The 12,739-nt window shown below is 47.3% G+C and overlaps 1 protein-coding gene across 1 annotated transcript in view; it reads left to right on the forward strand.

Annotated features, from left to right (window-relative positions):
* The first annotated feature begins 2,749 nt into the window (after positions 1–2,749).
* LOC140717401 (SLAM family member 8-like) overlaps positions 2,750–12,739 on the forward strand; it is a 289,812-nt gene continuing 279,822 nt past the window's right edge. The window contains exon 1 of the mRNA XM_073030948.1: positions 2,750–2,812. The gene's annotated coding sequence lies outside the window, so the exon portion shown is untranslated. The remainder of the gene's footprint in view (positions 2,813–12,739) is intronic.

Below are 12,739 nucleotides of genomic sequence, written 5' to 3' on the forward strand. Positions count from 1 at the left end.
TGTGACACATGGCGTCACCACCTCACAACTGTCTGGTCTGGCGGCACTGGAGGTCCATGATAGAGGCCGAGAGATTCTGGATAATTGTCTTTCCGCGATATGGTTCTGCAAGACGGTCCCTGGTGCTGATTAATGAGGCATCGGCTTTGGAGAAAATAGCAAATGAAATCGGATAAACTGGGTCATAAAGAGAGCTTTTGCGACATTGGACTTTATAAATCAGAGCACTGAGTACAGGAGTTGACGAGTTATGTTGAAGTGGTATAAGACACTGGTGAAGCCAGGTTTGTAGTTTTGCGCGCAGTTCTGATCACTTAGCTATAGGAAAGATTTATCGATCTATTTATTAATTGACATAGAGCGCGGAATGGGCCCTACCAGCCCTTTGAGCCATTCTGCCCAGCAACCCCCAACTTAACCCAAGCCTAACCACGGGACAATTTACAATGACGAATTAACCTAGCAGCTGATGCGGCTCTGGACTGTGAAAATAAATTGGAGCACCCGGAGGAAACCCAGGCGGTCACAGGGAGAACATACAGCGTCGGGAACTGAACTCGGGTGGCTAGTACTGTGAAGCATTGTGGTAACTCTCACGCTACCACAAACACGACAGAGGGCAGTGAAATTTTACACCAATCTCACTGAGACTTGAGGATCAGAGTTATAATGAAAGGTTGAATCGGGTAGGACTTTATACCCTCGAACACAGGGGAATGAGGGGTTATCTTATAGAGGTACGCAAAATTGAGAGTTATAGATGCTATACCTGCCATACACTCCTTCCCTCACTACCATTCAAGATCCCAAACATCCTACCAGGTGAGCTGACACATCACTCGTGAGTGTGTTGCTGTGTCCGGTGCTGCTGGTGTGGTCTCCTGTACAGCGGTGTGAGCCGATGTAAATTGCGAGGCTGCTTCGCCGAGCACCTTTGCGGGATCTCTCAGTGGCCACCCACTTTAATTCCACTTCCCATTCCCATTCCGATATGTCTATCCTTGGCCTCCTCCACTGTCGTGATGAGGCCACACTTAAGTTGAAGGAACAACACCTTATATTCCGTCTGGGTAGTCTCCAACCTGATGGCATGAACATCGATTTCTCAGACTTCCGGTATTCCCCCCACCCACCCCTTCACCATTCCCCATCCCCTTTTCCCTCTCACCTTATCCCCTTGGCCGCCCATCGCCTCTGTCTGGTGCTCCTGCCCTATTTTCTTTCTTCCACGGCCTCTGTCCTCTTTTAGCAAACTCGCCTTTCTCCAGCTCTGTATCTCTTTCTCCAATCAACTTCCCAGCTCTTTACTCCGCCCCTCCTCCTTCAGGTTTCACCTATCACCTTATCTTTCTCCCTCTCACCCCCCCCCCCCCATCTTTTAAATCTACTCCTCAGCTTTTTACGCTAGACCCGCCGAAGGATCTCGGCCTGAAACGTTGACTGTAGTCTTTTTCAAAGATGCAGCCTGGCCTGCTGAGTTTCTCCAGTATTTTGTGTATCACTGCTAACAGTACCCAGAGTTCGAATGCCTGAATCCACAGGCTGGTGCGGTTGGGAGCGTCTGGTAACAGGACCCCCTCCCCTGGCTGCTTGGAGAGGGGGTGATTGGAGTCATGTATGAAAGCCGGATACGAGCTGTCTCTTCCAGGCAACCAGCACCTCTCCTCGGTTCCGAATCCTTCCCACTGCCGAACTCCCCAAGCAATGCGCGAGTCGAGAAGTCCTGTCACGCTGAAGACCTGTTCCCTTTGATGAACCTGCATGGCGGTGGGGCGGATCGTGATGGAGCTACAGAACTGGCGCGGACAGGTTTTAATTTGGAAATGTGGAAAGTGGGATTGATCTTGAGGGCATTGGGGAGCTGCAAGGTGTAGGGCTCCGTGTTTACCTCCTTGAGAAGCTTGAAGGGTCCAATAAACTTGGATGCCAACTACCTGGCCTCCACTTGCAGAGACAAATCCTGAGTCAAGAGTCCGACCTGTTGCCCAGCCTGCAAACCTGGTTGCCGTCTTCTCTTGCATTTAGCGTTTATTTCAGCCTCCCAACAACCACCCCACCCCCAGCCCAAGTCAATCTCTCCCTGTAGCGTCGGATGAGATCTTCCGGCCGGAGAAACCCCAACCTGGGCCTTCTGCTCAGGAAGAGTGGTAGAGAATACCCAAACTGACACCCGAAATGGGACATCCCGTGCTCTGAACGTTGTTAAGTGTTGTGGGCGATCTATGCCACACCACTTGTCGGGTCTTTCAGAGGCCTGGCACGTTAGAGTTTGTTCCAAATCTCGGTTCATCCGCTCTATCTGGCCGTTGAACTGAGGAAGGACTTCTGCCCCGACCATGGTTCCCCGGCACGGGGTCGCCCGCGGGTGCTGGGTGCTGGGTGCCGCTGAGATTCTGCTGTCTCACCTCCAGGCATTGCTAATACACCGTCTCTATTAGAGCTAGTTGCTCGTCTCGGTTGATATTTTTCTCACCCTCCGATGTTTCAGAGTTGTGCTAGTATTATGCTGCAAACTGCAAGTTAGCAATTTTCTGAGCACCACCTCTGCCACCACGTTTCGAGACAGATATCTCGGTAAAAACCGCAGCGCATGCGCACCAAATTTATCCGTCCGCTCACGATTGCAAGTACGAGTATATCGTAACTGTCACTGAATCCTGTCTTTTCCTTTCCGGTAGTGGCCAGTCGGGTGTAACGGAAAATCCCTTCCTGTTTTCCCCGACATTCTCCGAAACTCCAGATCGCCAAGAAGCTCTCAAGATGTGGGTGGTCTCGTCCCTGCTCTGTGTTGCCACCTGGGTCGCCTGTTTGGGTAAGTTCAGATTGTGGTGACCGATGGTAATTGGAGAGCCGAGAGAGCTTCCAGCCTCTCCCTTCTCCCCTGTGTTCGGAGCTCTGTCTCTCCCTCTCCTCCGTGTTCAGAAATCTATCTATCCATCGCCCTCTCCCTCCCCCCTCTCGCTCTCCCATGTTCAGAGTTCCTACCCAGCCCTTCTTCACCTGTGTTCAGAGCTCTGTCTATCCCTCTCCCTCTCCCCCCCCCCATTCAGAGCCCTGTCCATGCCTCTCCGTCTCCGTACTTCCCTCTCCCTCTACCATGTTTAGAGAACTGTCTATTCCTCCCTCTCCCGTGTTCAGTGCTCTCCCCCCTCCCCTCCCCCCCTCCCCACCTCCCATCCCACTCCACCTCTATGCCTCTCCCCATCCCCATCAACCCCTCCAACTCACTCCATCCCCCTCCCCCCCACTCCCCCTCTACTCCACTCCCCTCCACCCTCCCTCTGCCCCTCGCCATCTCCCCCTCTCGCCATCTCCCCCTCTCGCCATCTCCCCCTCTCGCCCTCTCCCCCTCCCTCTCCCCCTCCCTCTCCCCCTCCCTCTCCCCCTCCCTCTCCCCCTCCCTCTCCCCCCCCTCTCCCCCCTCTCCCCCCTCTCCCCCCTCTCCCCCCTCTCCCCCCTCTCCCCTCTCCCCCCTCTCCCCCCTCTCCCCCTCTCCCCCCTCTCCCCCCTCTCCCCCCTCTCCCCCTCTCCCCTCTCCCCCCTCTCCCCTCCCCAACCCCCTCCCCCCTCTAGCCCCCCCAGCCCTCACCCCCCTCTCCCCTCCCCATCTCTCCCTGTCCAACCCCCCGCCCCCCCCCGCTGTTTATCCCTTTTCCTCTTCCCTGCATTCAGAGCTCTATCTCTCTTCATATCTCAGAGCCCACCTTTGCCTTTCGGTCTCTCTCTCCCTTTCTCCTCATAGACAGAAATGATTTCAAGCTAACTGTAGAGTTGGAAGAAATGTTCCACGTGGTGCAAACACTGAGAATAATTGTGCTGTGGATGTCACAGCCCTTCCTTCCTGACTGTGTTCTGTTGGTCAAGAGGCCACACATGCAGTTACTAAGGGAGGTAACACACACAAAATGCTGGTGGAACACAGCAGGCCAGGCAGCATCTATAGGGAGAAGCGCTGTCGATGTTTCACGCTGAGACCCTTCATCAGGACTAACTGAAAGGAAAGATAGTAAGAGATTTGAAAGTAGGAGGGGAGGGGAAAATGTGAAATGATAAGAGAAGACAGGAGGGGGTGGGGTGAAGCTGAGAGCCGGAAAGGTGATTGGCGAAAGGGATACAGAGCTGGAGAAGGGAAAGGATCGTGGGACGGCAGGATTAGGGAGAAAGAAAGAGGGAGGGGAGCAGCAGAGGGAAATGCAGAGCAGGCCGAGTGATGCGCAGAGAGAGAGGAATAAAAAGGAAGAGGGAGGAAAAAAACTAAATATCAGATGGGGTAAGAAGGGGAGGAGGGACATTAACGGAAGTTAGAGAAGTTAATGTTCATGCCATCAGGTTGGAGGCTACCCAGCCGATATAAATTGTTGTTCCTCCAACCTGAGTGTGGCTTCATCTTGACAGTAGAGGGAGCCATGGATAGACATATGAGAATGGGAATGGGATGTGGAATTAAAATGTGTGGCCACTGGGAGATCCTGCTTTCTCTGGCGGACTGAGCGTAGGTGTTCAGAGAAACGGTCTCCCAGTCTGCGTCGGGTCTCACCAATATATAAAAGGCCACACCGGGAGCACCAGATGCAGTATAGCACACCAGCCGACTCACAGGTGAAGTGTCACCTCACCTGGAAGGATTGTCTGGGGCCCTGAATGGTGGTGAGGGAGGAAGTGTAAGGGCAGGTGTAGCACTTGTTCCGCTTACAAGGATAAGTGCCAGGAGGGAGATCGGTGGGAAGGGATGGGGGGGACGAATGGACAAGGGAGTCGCATAGGGAGCGATCCCTGCAGAAAGCAGGAAGAGGAGGTGAGGGAAAGATGTGCTTGGTAGTGGGATCCCGTTGGAGGTGGCAGAAGTTATGAAGAATTATATGTTGGACGCGGAGGCTGGAAGGATGGTAGGTGAGGACAAGGGGAACCCTATCCCAAGTGGGATGGCGGGCGGATGGGATTCTGATATGTCTATCCATGGCCGCCTCTACTGTCAAGATGAAGCCACACTCAGGTTGGAGGAACAACAACTTATATACCGGCTGGGTAGCCTCCAACCTGATGGCATGAACATCGACTTCTCTAACTTCTGTTAATGCCCCTCCTCCCCTTATTATCCCATCCCTGATATATTTAGTTTTTTTCCCCCCCCCCCCTTTATTTTTCTCTCTCTGCGCATCACTCGGCCTGCTCTGCATCTCCCTCTGCTGCTCCCCTCCCTTTTTCTTTCTCCCTAGGCCTCCTGTCCCATGATCCTTTCCCTTCTCCAGCTCTGTATCCCTTTTGCCAATCATCTTTCTGGCTCTCAGTTTCATGCCACCCCCTCCGGTCTTCTCCTATCATTTTGCATTTTCCCCTCCCCCTCCTACTTTCAAATCTCTTACAATCTTTCCTTTCTGTTAGTCCTGATGAAGGGCCCGAAACGTCAACAGTGCTTCTCCCTATAGATGCTGCCTGGCCTGCTGTGTTCTACCAGCAGTTTGTGTGTGTTGTTGTTTGAATTTCCAGCATCTGCAGATTTCTTCGTATTTGCCATATCTAATCTGTTCAGGCCTTTTAACATTCAAAATGTTTCTACGAGATTCCCCCCCTCATTCTCCTGAACTCCAGGGCATACAGCCCAAGAGCTGCCAGACGTTCCTCATATGGTAACCCTTTCATTCCTGGAAACATTCTTGTGAATCTTCTCTGAACCCGATACAATGTCAGTATATCCTTTCTAAAATAAGGAGTGCAAAACTGCAACCAATACTCAAGTGTGGTCTCATGAGTGCCTTATAGAGCCTCAACATCACATCCCTGCTCTTAGGTTCTATACCTCTAGAAATCAATGTCAACATTGCATTTGCCTTTTTCACCACTGACCCAACCTGGAGTTTAACCTTCAGGTTATCCCGCACAAGGACTCCCAAGACCCTTTGTATCTCTGCATTTTTAATTCTCTCCCCATCTAAATAATAGTCTGGCTGTTTATTTCTTCCATCAAGGTGCATGACAATACACTTTCCAAGATTATATTTCATTTGCCACTTCTTTGCCCATTCTCCTAAATTACCTAAGTCTCTCTGCAGGCTCTCTGTTTCCTCAACACTACCTGCTCCTCCATCTACCTTTGTATCATCAATTCCTTCCAATCAACTCTGGCCAGCTCCTCTCTCATGCCTCCGTATTTATCACAAGGAGATGTTGGACAGGTCAGAACTTTATTCAGAGACTGAGACATGATCTTTTAGAGAGCTATGAAATCATGAAGCTTTGATAGGGTGACTATACTCTGCCTTTGCTTGAACACTCGTACAGCCAGATTTGGGAACAGCTTCTTTCCAACTGTGATAAGATTGCTGAATGGATCCTGACCCGGATCTGGACCTAAACCTTCCAAATATCTGGACCTGTCTCTCGTTTTTTTTGCACTACCTTACTTTTCCTTTTCTATTTTCTATTTATGATTTATAATTTAAATTTTATTACATTTACTATTGATTTGTACTCCAGGAAGTGCAAAGTGCAGAATCAAATATCGCTGTGATAATTGTATGCTCTGGTATCAATTGTTTGGTGACAATAAAGTAATAAATTAATAAAGTATCTTTTTTCCCACTTCTGGAGAATTGGGAACTTGAGGCATAAGTTTAAGTTGTGAGGGGAATTATTGAAGAAGCACTCAACGGGCAACTTATTTAAGATTTGAAGGACTTGAGGAGACATCTTTAATACACAAAGTGAAATACCTATGTAGAATCAGCTGCCAGAGAAAGGTTTAAGGCAGATAATATAGCAACTTCTAAAAGTCAGTTTGACAAGTGCATGGATCAGAAAAGCTTAAAAGGTTAACGGCCAAACATTGAAAATTGGGATGGGTCATTTCATTCAGTTTGGACCAGTTGAATCAAAGCACCTGTGACTGTGCTGAATGATTTGATAACTAATACCATTACATTAGATTTCAGTTTCCCTCAAACTTCCCTCTGATGAAGTTTACCGGATTGTGGTCACTGCCTGCATAGGGTTCTATCTCCTTAAGCTCTCTGATCAAGTCTACCTCTACACAATGTCCAGACGTAGACATAGAAACATAGAAAACCGACAGCACAATACAGGCCCTTCAGCCCACAAAGTCGTGCGGAACACATCCCTGTCTTAGAAATTACTAGGCTTACCTATAGCCCTCTATTTTACTAAGCTCCATGTACCTATCCAAAGGTCTCTTAAAAGACCCTATCGTATCTGCCTCCACCACCGTTGCTGGCAGCCCATTCCATGCATTCACCACTCTCAGAGCAAAAATAAATACCCCTGACATCTCCTCTGTACCTACTCCCCAGCACATTAAACCTGTGTCCTCTTGTGGCAACCATTTCAGCCCTGGGAAAAAGCCTCTGACTATCCACACGATCAATGCCTCACATCATCTTCTACTCCTCTATCATGTCACCTCTTATTCTTTGTCGCTCCAAGGAGAAAAGGCCGAGTTCACTCAACCTATTCTCATAAGGCATGCTCCCCAATCCAGGCAACATCCTTGTAAATCTCCTCTGCACTCTTTCTATGGCTTCCACATCCTTGCTGTAGTGAGGTGACCAGAACTAAGCACAGTACTCCAAGTGGGGTCTGACCTGGTCCTATACAGCTGCAACATTACATCTCGGCCTCTAAATTCAATTCCACGATTGATGAAGGCCAATACACCATATGCCTTCTTAACCACAGAGTCAACCTGCACAGCTGCTTTGAGTGTCGTATGGACTCAGAAGATCCCTCTGATCCTCAGAGTCTTACCATTAATACTATATTCTGCCATCATGTTTGACCTACCAAAGTGAACCAGTTCACACTAATCTGTGTTGAACTTCATCTGCCACTTCTCAGCCCAGTTTTGCATCATATCAATGTCCTGCTGTAACCTCTGACAGCCCTCCACACTATCCACAGTACCTCCAACCTTTGTGTCATCAGCAAATTTACTAACCCATCCCTCCACTTCCTCATCCAGGTCATTTATAAAAATCACAAAGAGTAAGGGTCCCAGAACAGATCCCTGAGGCACATCACTGGTCACTGACCTCCATGCAGAATATGACCTGTCTACAACCACCCTTTGCCTTCTGTGAGAAAGCCAGTTCTGGATCCACAAAGCAATGTCCCCGTGGATCCCATGCCTCCTTACTTTTTCAATAAGCCTTGCATGGGGTGCCCTATCAAATGCCTTGCTGAAATCCAAATACACTACATCTACTGCTCTACCTTCAGCAATGTGTTTAGTCACATCCTCAAAAAGTTCAATCGTAAGGCATGACCTGCCATTGACAAAGCCATGCTGACTATTCCTAATCATATTATACCTCTCCAAATGTTCATAAATCCTGGCTCTCAGGATCTTCTCCATCAACTTACCAACCACTGAGGTAAGACTCACTGGTCTATAATTTCCTGGGCCATCTCAACTCTCTTGAATAAAGGAACAACAACCACAACTCTCCAATCCTCCGGGATGTCTCCCATCCCCATTGATGATGCAAAGATCATCGCCAGAGGCTCAGCAATCTCCTTCCTCATCTCCCACAGTAGTCTGGGGTACATTTTGTCCAGTCCCAGCGACTTATCCAACTTGATGCTTTCCAAAAGCTGCAGCACATCCTCTTTCTTAATATCTACATGCTCAAGTCCACTGCAAGTCATCACTACAATCACTAAGATACTTTTCCATAGCGAATACTGAAGTAAAGTATTCATTAAGTACCTCTGCTATTTCCTCTGGTTCCATACACACTTTCCCACTGTCACATATGATGGGTCCTATTCTTTCTCATCTTATCCTCTTCCTCTTCACAAATTTGTAGAATGCCTTTGGGTTTCCCTTAATTCTGCTGGCCAAAGCCTTCTCATGGGCCCTTCTGGCTCTCCTAATTTCCTTCTTAAGCTCCTTCCTAGTAGTCTTATAATCTTCTAGATCTCTAACATTACCTAGCTCTCTGAACCTTTTGTAAGCTTTTCTTTTCCTCTTGACTAGATTTATTACAGCCTTGTTAGGTGTGTTCAGGAAGCTTTCTCTATTTCTGAGCTAACTTCCTCTTCCCCTGTTTCTTCAGTTCAGTTCCCACCGAAGCATGCCTGTTCCCTTGTGTGATCTACCTTATTTTGCTGTGGAAAGCCACCAATTTGTTTTCCTGGAGTTCACTGCCAGCCTGATTTTCCAAGTCCACTCATGTGGAAGTCCTCCATGATCATTGTAACATTGCCATTCTCAAGTTCCTTTTCTATCCTCTGGTAGAAAAATCATGTGAGAAAGGCAGTGCTTCTCACATGCCTTTTGTACTCTCATCCTGACTGCTATTCTGCAACCTGTACATGTTCCTTCAGGGTCAGGTACAGCAGGCAGTGAAGAAAGCTAATGGCATGCTGGTCTTTATAACAAGAGGAATTGAGTATAGGAGTAAAGAGGTCCTTCTGCAGCTGTACAGGGCCCTGGTGAGACCCCACCTGGTGTATTGTGTGCAGTTTTGATCTCCAAATTTGAGGAAGGACATTCTTGCTATTGAGGGTGTGCAGCGTAGGTTTACAAGGTTAATTCCCGGAATGGCGGGACTGTCATATGTTGAAAGATTGGAGTGACTGGGCTTGTATACACTGGAATTTAGAAGGATGAGAGGGGATCTGATTGAGATATATAAGACTATTAAGGGATTGGACACACTGGAGGCAGGAAGCATGTTCCCGCCGATGGGCGAGTCCAGAACTAGAGGCCACAGTTTAAGAATAAAGGGTAGGCCATTTAGAACAGAGATGCAGAAAAACTTTTTCACGCAGAGAGTGGTGGATATGTGGAATGCTCTGCCCCAGAAGGCACTGGAGGCCAAGTCTCTGGATGCAATCAAGAGAGTTAGATAGAGATCTTATAGATAGCGGGGTCAAGGGATATGGGGAGAGGGCAGGAACGGGGTACTGTTTGTGTATGATCAGCCATGCTCACAGCCAATGGCGGTGCTGGCTAGAAGGGCCGAATGGCCTACTCTTGCATCTATTGTCTGTTGTAACCTATGAAGTTCATCAACTCCACCCACGAAGGTTCTTAATCTACTGATCTATCATCACTCTCTTTTATGGGTTCATTTCGTTTTTTTTTACCAACTCCTTCCTCTGCCCAGCCACCTGCCTTTTTGACAGGATCTATATCGTTGGATGTTGAGCTCTCAGCTCTGACCATCTTTCAGCCACATCTCCACAGTGCCCACAAGCTGGTACCCACCAGTTTTGATCATGGTAATACTTGGAGAGTCTATTTCTCGAGGGTCATCCAGTGAGGCTATAAATGTACAACTTATAGGGAATGATCACTTTGATGGATGTACTGTGCTGTAGGTATCCAGTAATCAGTGAGATTTAGAGAAATTGCAGATAGCTGTAGGAATAATAGGGTTGCTATTGGCCCCTGATGGAGACTGGGACTTCCACAGTGCCAGGGTATTGAATGGGTTGGAATTAGTCAAATGTGTTCAGTAAAGCCTTCTGAAGAAATATGTAGATGATCCTCAAGGTTCAAAGTAAATTTATTATCTCAGTACATATATGTCACCATATACAACACTGAGATTTGTTTTCCTGCGGGCATACTCAGTAAATCCAAGGAACAGAACAGATTCAATGAAAGATGACACTCAACAGGATGGACAAACAATAAATGTGCAAAAGATAACAAACTGCATAAAACAGAAATAAAATAATAAATAAATAAGCAATAAATATCAAGAAGACAAGATGAAGAGTCCTTGAAAGTGAACCCTCAGGTTGTGGGAAAAGTTCAGTGATGGAGCAAGTAGATTTCAGTGAAGTTGTCACCTCTGTTTCAAGAGCATGATGGCTGAAGGGAATAACTTTATCTGAACCTGGTTGTGTGGGTCCTGAGTCTCCTGAACCTGGAATATGCCTTGAGGACTACAAGGCACGTAAGAGTACACTTACAAAGCAGATTAGGAGTGCAAAAGGAAATGGAGTCATAGAGAAATACTGCACAGAAACGGGCCCTTTGCCCCATCTATGGGACATTATTGATAAGTTCTTGGCCTAAGGTAGAAGGAGTCAATTTTAGAAAACCTAGCACATTTATTTTTCAACATAGCCCCCTTCGACATTTACACACTTAGTCCAGTGGTCATGGAGCATACGGATCCTCCTTTGTAGAAGTCGGCATCTTGGACCTCCAGAGGTGGTCCACAGCATGGGGTGATTGATAAGTTTGTGGCCGAAGTTAGAAGGAGATGAGTTATTAATGTCAAACTTTCTCATAATCACTCAAAGAGTTGAACTGCACGTGCATGTAATGAGAGCAGATTTCACAACATTTGTCAGTGATGAAAAACCTGATTGGTGGTGGATGTTCGTATGAGCAGCTGGTGCATATCACAAGTCCTGCTGATGGCACCAAGGCAGAGCATCTCTAAAGAGAATTGATAATAGTTGGGTGACCAATCTTGTAAAGGCACTGCCAGAATGGCAAACCCCTTCAGTAGAAAATTTGCCCAGAACAATCATGATCAAGATCATGATCGTCCATGTTGGACGACACAGAACTTAAGAATGAATGAATAAACCTGAATTTGATTCTGACCACAGTGTGCAACACTGTCCACCCCAGGTCCCTGCACAGAGACCTTCACTGAGAGTCTCATTTCCCGCCAAATGCCACAAAACATCACCAGGCCACGTGTGGTTTGAAGACAAGGATAAGGAAATGGTAGAGTGTGTAGGAGCAGACCATACCAGAACTGCTTCCACACACCACAGAATGGTAAAGGGGTGATTCGTATGTTATTTGGGATCTCTTCTACAGAAGGTATTACATGTACAAAAGGGATAGGTTACTCCTGAACCTGAAGGGGACCAATATCTTTTCAGGTTTAAGCTAATTTGCAGGGGGATGGGAACCAGAGTGATAGTGCTGAGGATGGAGAGGCTGATGTTAGGACAAAACTGTAGTCAAGGGGATGAGTTGCAAAACCTGGGAAGCTCCAGACACTGGGTCTCTGTACCTCTATCTGCAACTGGATCCTCGACTTTCTAACCAGAAGACACAATCTGTGCAGATTGGAAATAACATCTCTACTTCACTGACAATCAACACTGGCGCATCTCAGGGATACGTGCTTCCTCTGCACCCATGACGATGTGGCTGGGCACAGCTCAGCTACCATTGATAAATTTGCTGATGATTCAACCATTGTTCGCAGAAACTCAGATGGTGATGAGAGCGCGTACAGTAGTGGTTGCCAACCAGTTGATCGCGATCAACTGGTCGATCTTTGAGACTTTCCCAGTAGATCCTGAAAAAAAAGGAAAATAAATACACAAATACATTATGCCTGATAAACCTTTTGATGCAAATATGTAGTAAATTCTACTTTGAAAAAGGACCACTCGACAATTTCATGCCCAAAAGTAACAATTTTATCTAGAACGGTAAAACGATATTCGCATACAGAGGTTTTCACTGATGCGAACCGGGCAGGAAAGACCAGAAGGAAAACCCCACAACCCCGAAAACAATCACTCTTTACAAACAGTTTCCATAGCCGGAGAATTGCTATATTACCATAATCCTAATTGGTATTAATTTATCTTTATAATGCTCACATTACAACACTTCTCCCCCTTTAAATTCCAACATTCCCCAAATGTAAAAGAAATGGGAAACAAAAACAGTGGTGTCATTAGCTTGCGTATCCCTTATACCAGTGTCTCAGTAACAGTTTACCAATACCAGGAA

This window comes from Hemitrygon akajei, chromosome 27 (assembly GCF_048418815.1).
Source record: "Hemitrygon akajei chromosome 27, sHemAka1.3, whole genome shotgun sequence".
Taxonomy (NCBI): Eukaryota; Metazoa; Chordata; class Chondrichthyes; order Myliobatiformes; family Dasyatidae; genus Hemitrygon; species Hemitrygon akajei.